Source organism: Centroberyx affinis, unplaced genomic scaffold (assembly GCF_046629955.1).
Source record: "Centroberyx affinis isolate AG114_WGS23_722 - 3 ecotype Tasmania unplaced genomic scaffold, CSIRO-AGI_Caff_v1 ptg000264l_1, whole genome shotgun sequence".
Lineage (NCBI taxonomy): Eukaryota > Metazoa > Chordata > Actinopteri > Beryciformes > Berycidae > Centroberyx > Centroberyx affinis.
The window spans coordinates 111985-126138 of record NW_027278945.1 but is presented as its reverse complement, the minus strand read 5'-3'; positions in this window follow the sequence as shown (position 1 = coordinate 126138).

The following is a 14154-nucleotide window of genomic DNA, read 5'->3' as shown; positions in this document are numbered from 1 at the left end:
ACCTAGCTAGCTACATACCTGGTTTAACTTACCAGCTCTCTAGCTAACAGTCGCGGTATGTATGTAACGTTATTCCAACAAACAAATCCAACATGTTTTGGCCGTTTGTCTGTTCTGCCAACAGAAAGAGCAGGGGGCAGCAGGCCGGTCCATGACCATGATGGTCCTGCACAGGTGAGGAATGGGATGGCTAAAGGAAATAGGCCTAAAACGTCTAAAACGTCCCTTATATAAGCTAATGTAGCTAGCTACGGTTAGCGTGGCTTCATACAGTTAGCTCACTTAGCTGGTTGACAATCATGATATTTATTCCAATTTAGGGACACTTTTATCAATTTCTACTTGCACTTAATTTTACCATTGCTTTGTATTTCCCCCCCTGCAATGTTAGGAGGAGCAGAGCGCAGCTGCTGCTTCTGCACAGGTGAGCTGCCAAAAATAGTATAAAATGATTTTATATTCTGCTTGATATTTAGCTTGTTATATGCTTTATACAGTTAGCTAGTTGACAATCATCATATTTATTACCTTTGTAGGGATGCTCTTCTCAATTCTTTTTGTTTGTTTTTGAATTTCACAATTGCTGTTCACTTATTTTCTGTATCGTCAATAGAAAGAGCTGGGAGCAGGGAGCAGCAGGCCATTCTGCTCAGGTGAGGAGTAACTTTCTGGATGGCTAAAGGAAAGAGCCTAATATTCTGCTTTCTATTTAGCTAACTACAGTTAGGCTTCATACAATTAGCTGGTTTAGGGTCATGGCATTTATTACAATTATAAGGATGTCCTTCTCAATTTTTACTTTTACAATTTCATAATTCATTTTTTCATGCACTTTCAATAGGCAGAGCAGGGAGCAGCCTGTTAGATATAGAATAGAATAGAATAGAATAGGTCTACATGTTATGCTGAATAGGCATATAGTATCTCATTAATCATTTGAATCTTGTTGCAGGATACATTTAAAAATCTAACTGGATTGGAAAAAAATAGTCTTGACCAAACATCTGCTAATCATATAAGATGTACATGCATTAACAGACAAAAAATGCACCAGATGTAATATCAACCTGCTGTTTTGCCTGTTTCAACAGCGTGGGCACATGAAAACATCACAGGGGCAAAGACGGGGCGTGCTCCTATCTAGAGAATGAACAGTTGTCTCTAATCTGAAACAACATTGGCATATTGCCATCATAAAAATCTTGAATTTGATGTATAGGAAATGGAATCATGAGAGAAGGTACAAATCCAGCATGATTAATTACACCCTGTATCAGGAGGGTTTTCTTCTCAGTGTGATACAGGAGCTCCTGTTGAGTAATATACTGTAGATGAGCAGAGATGTACAGCTAGAAATTGAACCATGCTGTGCAATAACATCTTGTCTCCTCCCTGTTAATTCTAATTTGATCAAAAGCATAGGAGGTTGATTTGGCTGGCTGGCAAGAGCAGCTGGTCACTGCGTTTCTAATCAAATCCATGGCCAGACTTTGCTTTTGGCTGCAGTGGATTTGGACGCTCTTTGACACCTAGACCGTCTCAAAGCTCACTGTGCAGAAGAGATTTCTCTAGCACATCTCCACCTAGCGTTTGTGCATAACCTGACTCAAATGTGCCACTTCATGTGTTTCTGACCAGTAAAATGTTGGGCATTTACACAGCAGGAGTTAGTATTCTGTAAATCTTCAGCCTGCGGTGGTTTGGCAGACAGTAAAAGCCTTGTGAGTCGTGACAAGTCACTCAAGAGCCCTGGCAGCTCTGACCGTACCTCGTCGCTCTTTGGCGCTGGGGGTCTGAATGGAGACAGTTGGCCAGGACTGCTGCTGACTTCTGACGGCTGCTGTTGTCCAGTCAGCCCAGTTTTCTCCAGCTCTCTTTGCCTCTGGGCTCTCGTCATATTAGCAGGGAGTTGGGTGTTGGATGAGAATAGAAATGAGTTCAGTGAAAAGTCAGGAGTTCCTCTCTTCACCCCAACCCACCACTGACCCTGTCTGGAGCTCTCCTCAGTGTTATGATGGTTCCTTTGCTCGATTAGCAGGCGCTGTCAGTTCCAAAGTTCATTCTCTTGTCATGCTACTCAAATTTATCCCCCCATGTCGTCCAAAGTTTTCTTCTAAAAAAATCCCAATCCACTCTAATTCCCAATCCATTTGATATCTTTCCCTTTCTTAATGTCGTACTCTTTTCTCTCCATTATTGTTTCATTAGATCTCAGTATTTGAATCGAACTCTCCAACCCTTTCTTTCCTGTCACAATTCTACAAAGTAGGTGAAACATTTTGTGATTTTGAGTTCCTGTTTGCACCTCCATTATTGCTTTAGGAAATTTTGTTTTTTATAGACACGCAATTTACACCCTATTGTATTCTGCGGCAAATCCTCCAAATGGTTGAGGAGCTGCAGTTTTTTTGTTATTTTGTCATTTGTCATTTTCGATGTCCTCACGTATTCCAGTCATACTGGATGTTGATTAAATGTAAAAAAAAATTGGTAAATAGGATTTATGAATCCTCTACCTGGATCTGCCCTGGACATTGTTAGTGGTAGTAGTTGCTCACGTCTGGATTTACAGCTCTGCAGTCCCACAGATTGGTCTGTCTAAACCAAGCTTGCTCTTTCAAGAAGAGCCATAAACCTGACCAAATGCTGCCACTTATTCTCAGTAATTAAAACAAGCTGGTGCAGAGAAAAAGTCCTTAAATTATCAGGGGCTAGGCGAGATGTAAGGCTCACACTCTGTCTCTCTGTCTGCTTGGCCTGGCTTCAGGGGGGTCGTAACTATTGACATATCCTCCCCCAAAACAGATTGCATTAGTGAGGAGTTTGCACCAAGAGAGAAAGCTTTAAGAGGTATGGTCCCAAAGGATATCCCCTAAAAGTACTCTAAATTCTGGATGGGTGGCCATACAAGTCTAACACCCTGCCACTGAGCTGAGATAACTCTACAGGCACTAAATCAAACCAGACCAATCCATTATGTGAAAGTGAATTAATTGCCCTTTTAGAGACAACTGAAATGATCTATCACTAAGGATTTAACCTTGTTTACTGTATGTAATTTAGCAAGCAGCAGGGCCAAGTGAGGCAAGGGAACGCGCGAGCATTGCCATTACAAGTTGTAATGATATAGATGATAGGGCTAATGAATCGCCATATTGGTCCAAATTATAACGTGAATCATCTTGTAGCATCATGAAACTCCCCCTCTCTCTATTACCATCACTGAACTCCCTTAGTCCTCATCCAACCTATCTGGTTTGCGCGGTAATGAGGAGCAGGATATGGATCATGAGTTCAAATGGCCCGCTGTGTGTTGACCTGCTAGCTGGCAAGCTAGTGTGTGTGTAGGTGATGGAGACACACACACAGTCCGTCTCTGATGCTATCTGACAGTGAGCTGGCAAGAGGCAAGGGCACTGTCATCCTATTTAATATGCAGTCTGAAACCGATGGTGGTATAGAGAGTTGTCAATTCTCTATAAAGATCAAGACATTATAGCATCTATTCTATGTTTTTTACTCTTAATATGACATTTTTCTGTCATTGTACAGGAATTGACTATGCTGACTCATGAAATGCTAATAGTCCATGTTACAGTCACGAGTTTATCACGTTTGGCCACCACATGATGCACTGACCTTGTCAAATGATGATGAGGAGAAGCATTGTCTCTTCCTCACGCATTGACCTTGTTTTATCTGTGGTCTTGTTGTCCCTCGGTCCAGATTGCTTGTAGATAACCACTGATTTACATAAAGGCTTTGTTTAGAGGCAGCGTTTTAAAATGCTTTTAGAATACTGATGCGGTGAGTTAATGCGCAATGAATATTCATGATTGAAAAAAGTTCTAAACAGTTGAGTAGAAAAAATAGACTGTTATAGGCTTGATTACAGTTGTTGGATAGGTTGCAGTACACTACAGTCAGGTTAATGACTTGGATCTCTTGCGGAGGTCTTGGTTTGGTAAAGGTGCCGGCCCTTTTAAAGATCTGCAGATTGCACCCAGGAGATCAGTGTCCATAAAGATATTTCATTATTCCCATAGAAGAACCTAAATAATTTCATTGGACAAAAAGTGCTCACTGAGATATGGCTGTTAATTGCACAGTGAAACGGACTAGCGAGCTATTCCATTAGGTTGCACTCTCTAACAGATGGGCTGGCGTGATGAAAAAGACCTTTTTAATTAGTCTGTCTGAAGACGTTTATTCATAACCGACAGCCCCCTCTACACTTAAGTTTCAGTGACCACCAGGCAGGCTCTTCGCTGGCTCCCAGCAGCAACCATCTGGTGGACAGCAGAACCGGGGCTACAGGGTGGCTCGCTTACTCCTCCCACTCCAGTGAGCCGAAACGTAGCCCAAGGACACAGGCTTGATGTGGTACCTCTTGTGTTCTGTGTGGGGATTAGGGGTCAAATAGATATTATGTTGCAGAGGTAGGCCAGACAGAGGATGAAGATCTTTGGTGTGTTTAAGTTTAGATTCAATTGATAAGACCTGCACATTAGTTATCATTGTGGACATCTGTAAAGTATGTAGCGTATTTCACTCACTGCAGTTGTTAACTCTATATGAGATCTTACATGCAAGCTGGGTGTTTGTATTTGGATTGATATTTTTTTATCAACACTGTGGCAATATCACTGTGTTGAACATCATTCTAACTGGATCTAAAATAAAGTTTTTTAAGTGAAACCCAGATATTTCATATAATTTGATAACATATAGTTTCAGAAATATGACCACGCATCGTGAAAGGTCGTGTGAGAGATATTTCCATCAGCAGATTGCAGGTCACGTTTTAGCGCTTGATTGTAAAGCATCTTCTTCCGCTAGAATGATTTCACATTCAATTCACTGTGATTGACAAGTCATTTGCTGTACATCCTGTCCCTTTTCCTGGCTGGTTCACTACATTTTTAAATTGCAAGAGCATTGCACCACTGAAATTTTTCTCTCTTTTTCTTGGTTGAACTGTAACTCATGAGAAGCAAAGGCTAATGTCGTTTCAGGTCTCTATTATGGCTGCTGATAAGATGAATTGGATTTGCTGGGCTCATTGGACAGCAGAATTGTATGCGTTTGGCTCCACTTTTCACCAGGATGACCTCTTTGCTGTATTTTGGAGGGACATTTGATTTTTCAGGGCTTTGATTGCTTTCTCAGCATCTTCATTCTGTGGGTCATTCTGCTGTCTCTCTCTCAGAATGGCCTTTCTGCACATAAACAACCTTCAGGTGTGAGGAAGTATTCTAAACCAGTATCTCAAGAAAACATGTTGTTTTGCTCTGTTTTGCTCAATGGCATTGAAGGCTGGACCCAGTTACATTGTACTGCAAATTGCAGTTCTCGAAAGGTAGTAGAAGGTATTGTGTAAAACAAAGTGACAAAAAGCTGGTGTAGATAAATTTAGTGGTTAAACGGATATTGTTATATATTATTCATATGATAATTTGAAATAGACTTTTATTAGATATATGTAGACTAATATTCTGACTTTCAAGAAAGGTGATGCAGTGTCCATACCTTAAAAAGGATGTCAAACCATGTTGCATAGTAATAACGTACCATCTGAACTTGATTGCAATTCATATCTGAATGGAAATCTTTGCAAATTATATGGAGGACTGTATGTTTGTAATGATCAGCACTATTTTCGATTTTGCAAAGGAAGAAATGCAAGTAAAGTGGTATGTACTGCTTGCAGATACATTTTGATATATTCTCCCCACACCCATCCATTTTCCGTATAGCTTACATCATGAATTGACTATATTGCATTTACAGTTTGTATGTTTCCCATGACTGGAAAATATATAATCAAACTGTCACTGCCCAACCTCTGGATTAATCCACCAATCAGACAAAGCTTCTGCCTACCTTTTGTGCTTTCGTCTGCACCTCACTCACACTTTTTGATTATGTGTGCTGTTTTCATTTACACATTTAGATGTCGATGATTATAGTTGTGAGGATTTTTTCCCTCCTCAGGCGTTTCCATTTCAGCATTGAGGGGCCCCTTCATTGTCAACAATGAGGTATAGTGCATTGTCTCATCAGACAGTTTCAGAGGCGGTGACAGCCCAAATGCTTTCTTTGTGTTCCCTCTGTGTCTCGAAGATTATAGCTTGATTGGCGCAGGTTGCTGACAGCAGCCTGTCAGTAGTTCTGATGTCTGAAGTGGAATATGTGCAAGTGAAGAGGTTAATTACACAACATTTAAGAACCTTCTTCCCCCCACCATTCATCCTGGAACCAGTCACATCCTAGACGCTCGCTGATCAAACGAAGGCTGGCAGCTCTGCGTCGTGGCAACAGTTGCCGTGATGGTAGCTTGTCTGGCAGGGAGCGCATGTCCTGCTGTTTGCCTATTTGAATTGGTTGGCAGGCTGGTACAATCCCCTCTTTTTTGCTGCTATTCATACATAGCCAAAGAAGGTGGAGAATAAATGTGTTCTCTCATTCACTGATGGACTGGATCATTCTTCCTTGTGTCTGCTGCCTGCTTACTTAAGGCTGGCAATACAAGATACCTCTTGCATTATCGTACTATAATAATAACCCTTTGTCTATTATTAAAATAAACAATAGCGGAATACTGTGAAACCATTCAATGTTATTTTATTTAAATGCCTCGGAAAGAGCTGTATTATGCTCTTTGAACAATTAATATGAATAGATGTTAAAAACTTGATTTGACTTATTTTGATTGTAAGTGCCCTTTTCACTTCAGATATTTATAATATTCATCTCTACGATTTACCATACTATACTATATCATTCAATTCTGATTTTGCGGTCGGCCTACCATTGCAATAGATCAAGAGAAGTGAAAACAGATGAGGCACACCATGGTTCTATTTCAGTTTGAGAGACAAACTTTGAAGTGAACCACAGCCATGAAGAGATAGAGAATTCTCGCTCGCCCCCTCATGTGCTGACACTTAGACATGGTGACCCTCGTCCACAGCTTGAAAGGTATGGCTGCCACCAGCGGCTCCATGTCAACAACCTCATCACTCTGCTGCAACTGCATGCTTTCATCCGGTCAGAGCGCGCTTTAAAGCATGGCCTCTCTGACCTGTCTGAGACACACACACACATCCACTCCCTCACACCCTGAGTGCAGGGCCTCTCACCGCTCTGGTAATGAGCGGGACAGGAGAAACCCAATATGGGGTTTGTAGGAGGAGTGACAGAGATTAGGAGGGAACCAGAAGGTGAAATTCTAACTGACATACAATTTCACTGCATGAATATCTGCCTGACCCAGAGACCATGCCGTTCCTTCTCAGTACTGTGTTTTAATCATGCTAATCAAACTGTAGATGTCAGTTTCCCTGTTGTACGTTATCTTTCCTCTTGAGGTAAATACTGCGATCTCACTCTCCAGAGATACATAACCGACTGCACGTGTGTGTACAACAACTTCTGGAACTCAAAACATCATGGATGGCTTTGATTCTACAGTAGGACTGTAATAATTATTTTATTTTATGATTGCATTCCTCTATGGAGCTCTGTATGGATAGAAGTGTACAGTGTATGAATTTCTCAAAGGTTTTAAAATCAGAGAGACTAGTAACCAGCCTCCTTTTTTATGATCAGTGTCATGGAATGTATAATTCTGTTTGGTTAGCTGCCATATGGCAAGAAGCCTTTTTACCACAAAATGTGTGTTTTCATTTTGTACTGTGGTACAAGAAAATAATTTGACTTTGGTGCTTGTTGCTGCAGTAATGAAACTACATGGAAAACCCTCTGAGGATTGGACAAAACATAATGTCCTTGACAACACTCGGCGTCTTTCTTTTCCAGAGGAGGCAACAAGACATTGTTGAAAATAGCAGCAGTGAGATTCTTTCTCTTGCCAATTTCCCCAAGGTAATGTTTATTGTGCTTTAGTATATGTTGTTCCATAGCAACCAAGATGAAATGGTTTTATTGATTTGCTCAGGAGCAAATTAGGCCTCACCCGGGAGTATCCACGCAATTCACTCTGCACTGCCTCCATTGCACTATGAAGAACCTTAGACAGATATTTCTTCCTCCTCTTTAATTACCACTGGTTACCTGAATGGCACGACACACAGAGAACTGCCCTCGTAATTAGCTGTCAGCTGTTTTAAGGCACAGCTCATTGATTAGGTCATGATCGCTAATAGGACGTGAAATCCTGCTGCCTTCTCTATTGATATAGATTACAATGAATGCAGCTTTTAAATTAGTGCCAGACCTCACAGTTAGGCACTTGAATGCACAAATGCATAATTACAAAGTTTGATTACCACATCGTTTTACTTTTACTCAAATTCAGCGCACAACCTTTTTTGTCACCTTGTCAGTAATGAATCATAATGAATTAATTACTCTCTATGAATAGCAAATTTATGCAAAGTCACACCCTTGGATTGATCTGGCGACCCCATCGATTCATGGACTATTTGCTTTAGGTTGTACTGCCGTGCTGATTGTAACTATGAAATCGTAATCTCCTTTGTATCTCAGTCTGTTGCCAAATGTCACAGTTGGGAGACATCCTCCAGTCTGCTATCGTAAAGCTTTTGGGCTTCATACTGTGTCTTATTGTCCAAAAGCATTTAACTACAAACGGCAGTGTTACATGTCTCAGTTATCCTCTCAGTTTGGCTCTGTGTTTTGGAGGAATGTGTTGTTGAGATGGGATTAAGAGGATGGTGGTAAGGTGTTACTACATGTCCTCGACTTAGGGCACCCTACAGCAGCAACCCTGTCATGCTCTGCCTTGTGGTTCCTGTATAGTCAGGGGTTATAGCCTATTAGTCTACTGCTCAAGCAGTGGATAAGCAATTCAAAATGGCAAGGTTAGAGTTTGGCAGTTGCATATCAGATGTGGTTACTCAGCACGTGGTTTCTTTGTTCGTTTCTAACCATTTATCTACTCTCTGGGAATGCGACTGGTCTGGATGTACAGGTGGGCCCAAGCCTACAGGCAGTCGAACTCGAGCCCTCAGCAGCTCCGCTATCCAGACTTTGTGCCCGGGAGACTTTTGGCGGCCGTGTGGCACTCCCTCCTCCTCCTTCCATCTTCCACAGCTCCCCAAACACAGTTGTTCATGAATATGGATGGCAGGCAAGGCTCCCTGGCATCATTAACGTGCCACAAGCCCATATAAATCACATCACCATAAAACCTCCAAATGCTCTGATAAAGAAGGTAACACGATAACAACTGGGAGAACTCAAGAAGACAAACAATTCTTGAGCACAGGAACACACTGCGGGTTGTTGGCTAGTTGCTTGTATTGTGTTTTGATTGGATTTTCCGGGCAGCTGCTCCTATATAACTTTGCAGTGGTATATCAGTGTTAACAGCCTAAAACATCTCATGTGACGAGAGGGAATACAGTCACATACAGGCACAGTTTGTCTTGGCTGAGATGTGGACAGGCTCTCATGCACTGCTACGATAGACTTGAGCCTTTCGAAAATTCTCCCTTCTCAGCATGGGGGAGAAAAGCTTTGACATCTTGTCAAATTTGAAGATGAGTGCACATACTTAGGACCTGCTCTCTCCTCTCAGTACCCACTCTCTTGCCACAGTCCACCTATTCTAGTGTACGGTTTGTGAATGCAATGTTTGAATGTTGATGTGAATGTTTGTGTGTTACCGTTCCAACCCATTTGGCAATATAATGTTCTGTTATTTAAATTAAATGCATCTCTCTCTCTCTCTCTCTCTCTCTCTCTCTCTCTCTCTCTCTCTCTCTCTCTCTCTCTCTCTCTCTCTCTCTCTCTCTGTGGAAGCATGAACTGAATTGTGTAAAAGCAAAAAGAATTTAAATGGCACAATCAGCAGCTGGACTCTGCACTGAGGGTATTTCCACAATCTGTTGGCTGCCATCCCTTTCATCTCTCGTCCTCTCTGACAAAGGCGTACACAATCATGTAACTCGCACAAGAGCACGGCGCATTATGTTGCCTGTTAAAAGAGCTTCTGACTCTCTGCAATACTACTGCAAAGGAACCTTAATGACTTCCATCGTGTTACACAGAATGCAGCCGCCATTTGTGCTCCTGGATGCTTTAGTTTAATGGCATGACAGTACACCTTGCGTCCATAAAAGAAAAAATTCAGGATCACATCTGCATTCATTTACTTTTTGTTGATTTTTATTTGAAGGGAAATTAAATATCAAAAACAAAGAACAGATTATGAAACATACTGTATGTGACGGACAGAGGTGGATGTATTATGTAGTTTGACAAAATTAGGGAATTCCTATTTAATGTACTGTCAGTGCTATGAACTGTCAAATAGCTATGAATGATCTCAAAAGTTTACCTGTAGATAATTGTATATAAGCAATGTGTCACTTTGTGGGTAATGTGTCTTGAGAAAGGTCTTACAACCCAAACATTGACAAAAAAACAACTAAATGTAGAGGTGATCCTGTATGTGTGAGAATTTACTTTTTTCAGCAGAACACAGAACTTCAGGGGGACTAATTGCTTGCACCACAAAAGAGAACACAGTGTCGTGCGTGTTGTTTTGTATTTTTCCATGACAACGCAGCCCTGCAAACATCAAACAAACTCTCATATCCCAGAAAGGAGGTGCTTTGAAAGAGTTTTTGGTGCGTTTGAGTGATCCTTCCCCCCAAATCCACACATGAATATGGAGTAGCGGGGCCTGGATCAGGCAGGCAGGCATCTCCTTTCCTCTCGGAGTAAGTTCAGACGAGGCTCCTCGCGGGGGGTCTGGAGTGGATTCTGGGGGGCACCACAATGCCAGCACTCCTCACAAGCCTGGCACTTTTGTCTTTCAAAGTATGGAGAGAAGCCATGCAAAATTCATAGTCTTCAGCCTGCAAAGGCAGAAGCATGGAGTAAATATTTAGAAGCATATCTATAGTGTTAGGAGAGGAATGGTGTCTTGGCTTGGTGTTGCAACTCCATTTTTCTTCTCTTCCTCTTCTTCCCCCACTGATAGCAATATAATGATTACCATATGTTGATAGATGATCCAAAAACACCATACTGATCCCTCCTTCCTAATCAATTAAAGAGTTATTGAGCATTATTCAGTAATGATCCACCTGAATCAAGGATTAGGCTACCGTTAAGGATTACAATTTATTTCTGTCAAACGCTTTATTGTAGTCCATGTAAAAAGAGTGTACTGTAATATAATATTCCTTATTCAATGTCAGGTAACTTCAAAATCAAATTCAAAACCTTATTATAGAGTGTATGTGACACTGTATATATTGATTGCATTCTTTAATTTTCTGTTTAGCTGCTCCACTCTAATGAAGCAAGGATGAATTGCAGATTATTTCTGCGTAGATTGTATAGCAGGGCTGTAAAACCAAGATGATGAATGTTTTATTTTGATGCAGCGATTCCTTTGTCACTTTAGTTTCATGTCTGTTCTGGGACTGATTTCCTCGGGGACGTTGCAAACCAGCAAATCATCCATTTAGAGCAGTGGAAATCTAGCTGCATTTGCTGAAAAACGATAGCCGTAACTCGATTAACACAACTTTAGAGCAATGCGCACCCACTTTGTACAGAATTTGATTAACAGTAGCCGAATGCTGATATTAACCTAGTGATGTAATTACAACTACAGGTTGAGTGCTAAAGCAATTATCAAGCTGAGTGAATATTCCCAAATCAGATTAGGATGGTGAACTTCAACCCCTCAGGATTGAATTAGACATAATTTATCTTTAAAGAGCGTGGCTACACCTACCTTTGCCTTTGACTTGTCTTTGAGAGTGAGATTGAGATGCAGACATTTTTCATTAACTTCAACTCAAACCTACCTTGGTCATAGTTTTGCTTTAAAGGCCGTAGCGTATTGTGCTAGAATGTTTCAATAACTGATATTCCATTGGCTGGTCACCTAATCAGACACAGACCTGGTCCATATTTTATCAATTTTCAGCTATAGTTGTGTGGCATAAATTGTAGCAGGGGAATGTGACTGGGTCCTGAGATAACAAATAAAATAGTTCACAATTAAGTGTATAATAAATGCACTCTTGCAAAGTTACTGTGTGCAATTACTTTCAGAAGAGGTGAGCGAGGTCCACATTACCAGAGGGTCCTGCTTTTGGAGAGGCCCCTTAGACACAGGTCATTATTATTGCCCTAGGTCAGGATTATGGAAAAGCTAATGTTAAGATATGCAACGGGATGGAGATCAGGGCAGAGGAAGGTTGAGCTAGGATTGACTCCTTAATGTAATTACACCCACTCAGGGGAGAGAAAGACACAGAGGAGGGCTGGGGATTTGAGAGAGGGATTGTGACAGCCCCACAATAGAGAGTGGAGGAGTGTCAGCAGACCTGTGTCTCAGGGTTGAGGGTCAGCCTCATGGCCTCAGGCCAGGCACAGGAGATTAAAACATCCTGGCTATAGGCCTTGGAAACACTGGAGATGGAATTAGAATAATGGGACTGGAGAACGATGCATATAATTCATTGTTATTCCAGTGCTCTGCCCCCTGTGCACTCGCTTTAATGTTTTGAGTGGGTGCACAAACTCCACAGCCTGTTTATTGTTGTACCATACCTAAACAGAATTGTGAATGTGATAGTGTTGTGATGATGCATAATGTTATGCAAGACTTGGAGCAGGGCACGTTATTTCTGTCAGGTGAAATTTGAGAGAAGACATTGTAGCTTTTGCTTCCTGACACGCAATCACAGAATGGATTGCCCACTCTGGAGTTGGCACTCCCTCACACAGAGAAAGAAAGAGAAGGGGGGAAACGAAAGGCGCTTTGATGAAAGGACTCGACCCAGCCCCCACTCTCACTCTTTCCCTCCCTCCTTTTCTTCCTTGCCCTGCGGAGTTAATCTGGCAAAGAGGAGGTGGCAGCATCAGCCAATTTACACAAGCAGGAGCAGCTTTTTGTGCCGTGCCTTCTCTTTCACTCGCTTTTCCTGTGTCTCCACCCCCATCCACCTCTCTGTTGGGTGTGTATGTATGTGCTTGTTTGCCCATGTTTGTGTGCGTGTGTGTGTGTGTGTATCTGTGTGTGTGCGAGTGCATTAGGTGGTGGTATAATATCAAGTACAGTTAGGTGGCAGAAAGTCCAACCCCTAAGGCTGGCAACACCTGCTTCAAACAAGCTGGGTAGCCAAAGCGCTGTGGCACAGGTATCACCGCCCACCTTCACCCTCCTCACATGCCCCCAGTGATTGTGCAGTCTGTCAAACCTAGTACCCGCCTACCTCTACTTTTCTTTTGTTTGTTTCCATTCTTTGTCTTTCCTCCTGCAAGCTTTTTGGCACTGCCTTTGAACAAAGGGAAGAACTGGGATTAAGAGTTCTCCATGATTGAGCCCCCCCCCACCCCCTACTGATGATGTCAGCTGAGCATCCCTTTTGGGCACCTAGGCACACTAGACTCAGCTCTGCCCTGGAGAACAAAGGGAAAAATAGAACAAAAACATGTTTTAATTACAAACAGGCCTGAGATGGCGGTAAAATTAATAGCTTGAATGGTTTTGTGTGTTTTATCCACATCACGGCAGATGACTTTAAGAGTTAATGAACAGTGTTTGCTCTGTCCGTCACTGTGGCAGAACAGTAATTACCTAAACACAAACTAGGGGTTTTTGTTCTGTAATGGTATTAGTCATGCTGGTGAGAGAAGCATGTTTCTGCTCCCAGCTGTAATGCTGTGTTCAATAAATCCCCCAGCCACTCGGATTCTCTTGCAGTTTGGCTGCGAATCCAAACATTATGGCCCATCAATTTTTCTCCATCAGGCTTGCCCAGATCAATGAAATCAAAGTTCATCTCAGCCGGACGTTAATTATTTAATGAATGGCATCTGGGTCTTGTGCGGCTATCCATGCATCTGAGCTGTGATGGGAGCTGAATAGGATCTAGGATGTTGTTTGTCATCAGTGCCTTCATCTCCTCCATAATATATTTTAAGCTAATATTCAGCCCTAATACTTCAAAGAACATGTCTCTGGTATTACATACATGGCTTCAATAGTTATATCATTTTACGAATTAAACCACTGAACTGGCTATCCAGGAAAATCAGAAGTGATGTCACTTCCTAATTTTAATTTTCTTCTAGGTATCTGAACTGAGATCTGTTTTGTGTTTGTAAGGCGCAAATTTGATTATTTGCAATTACCAT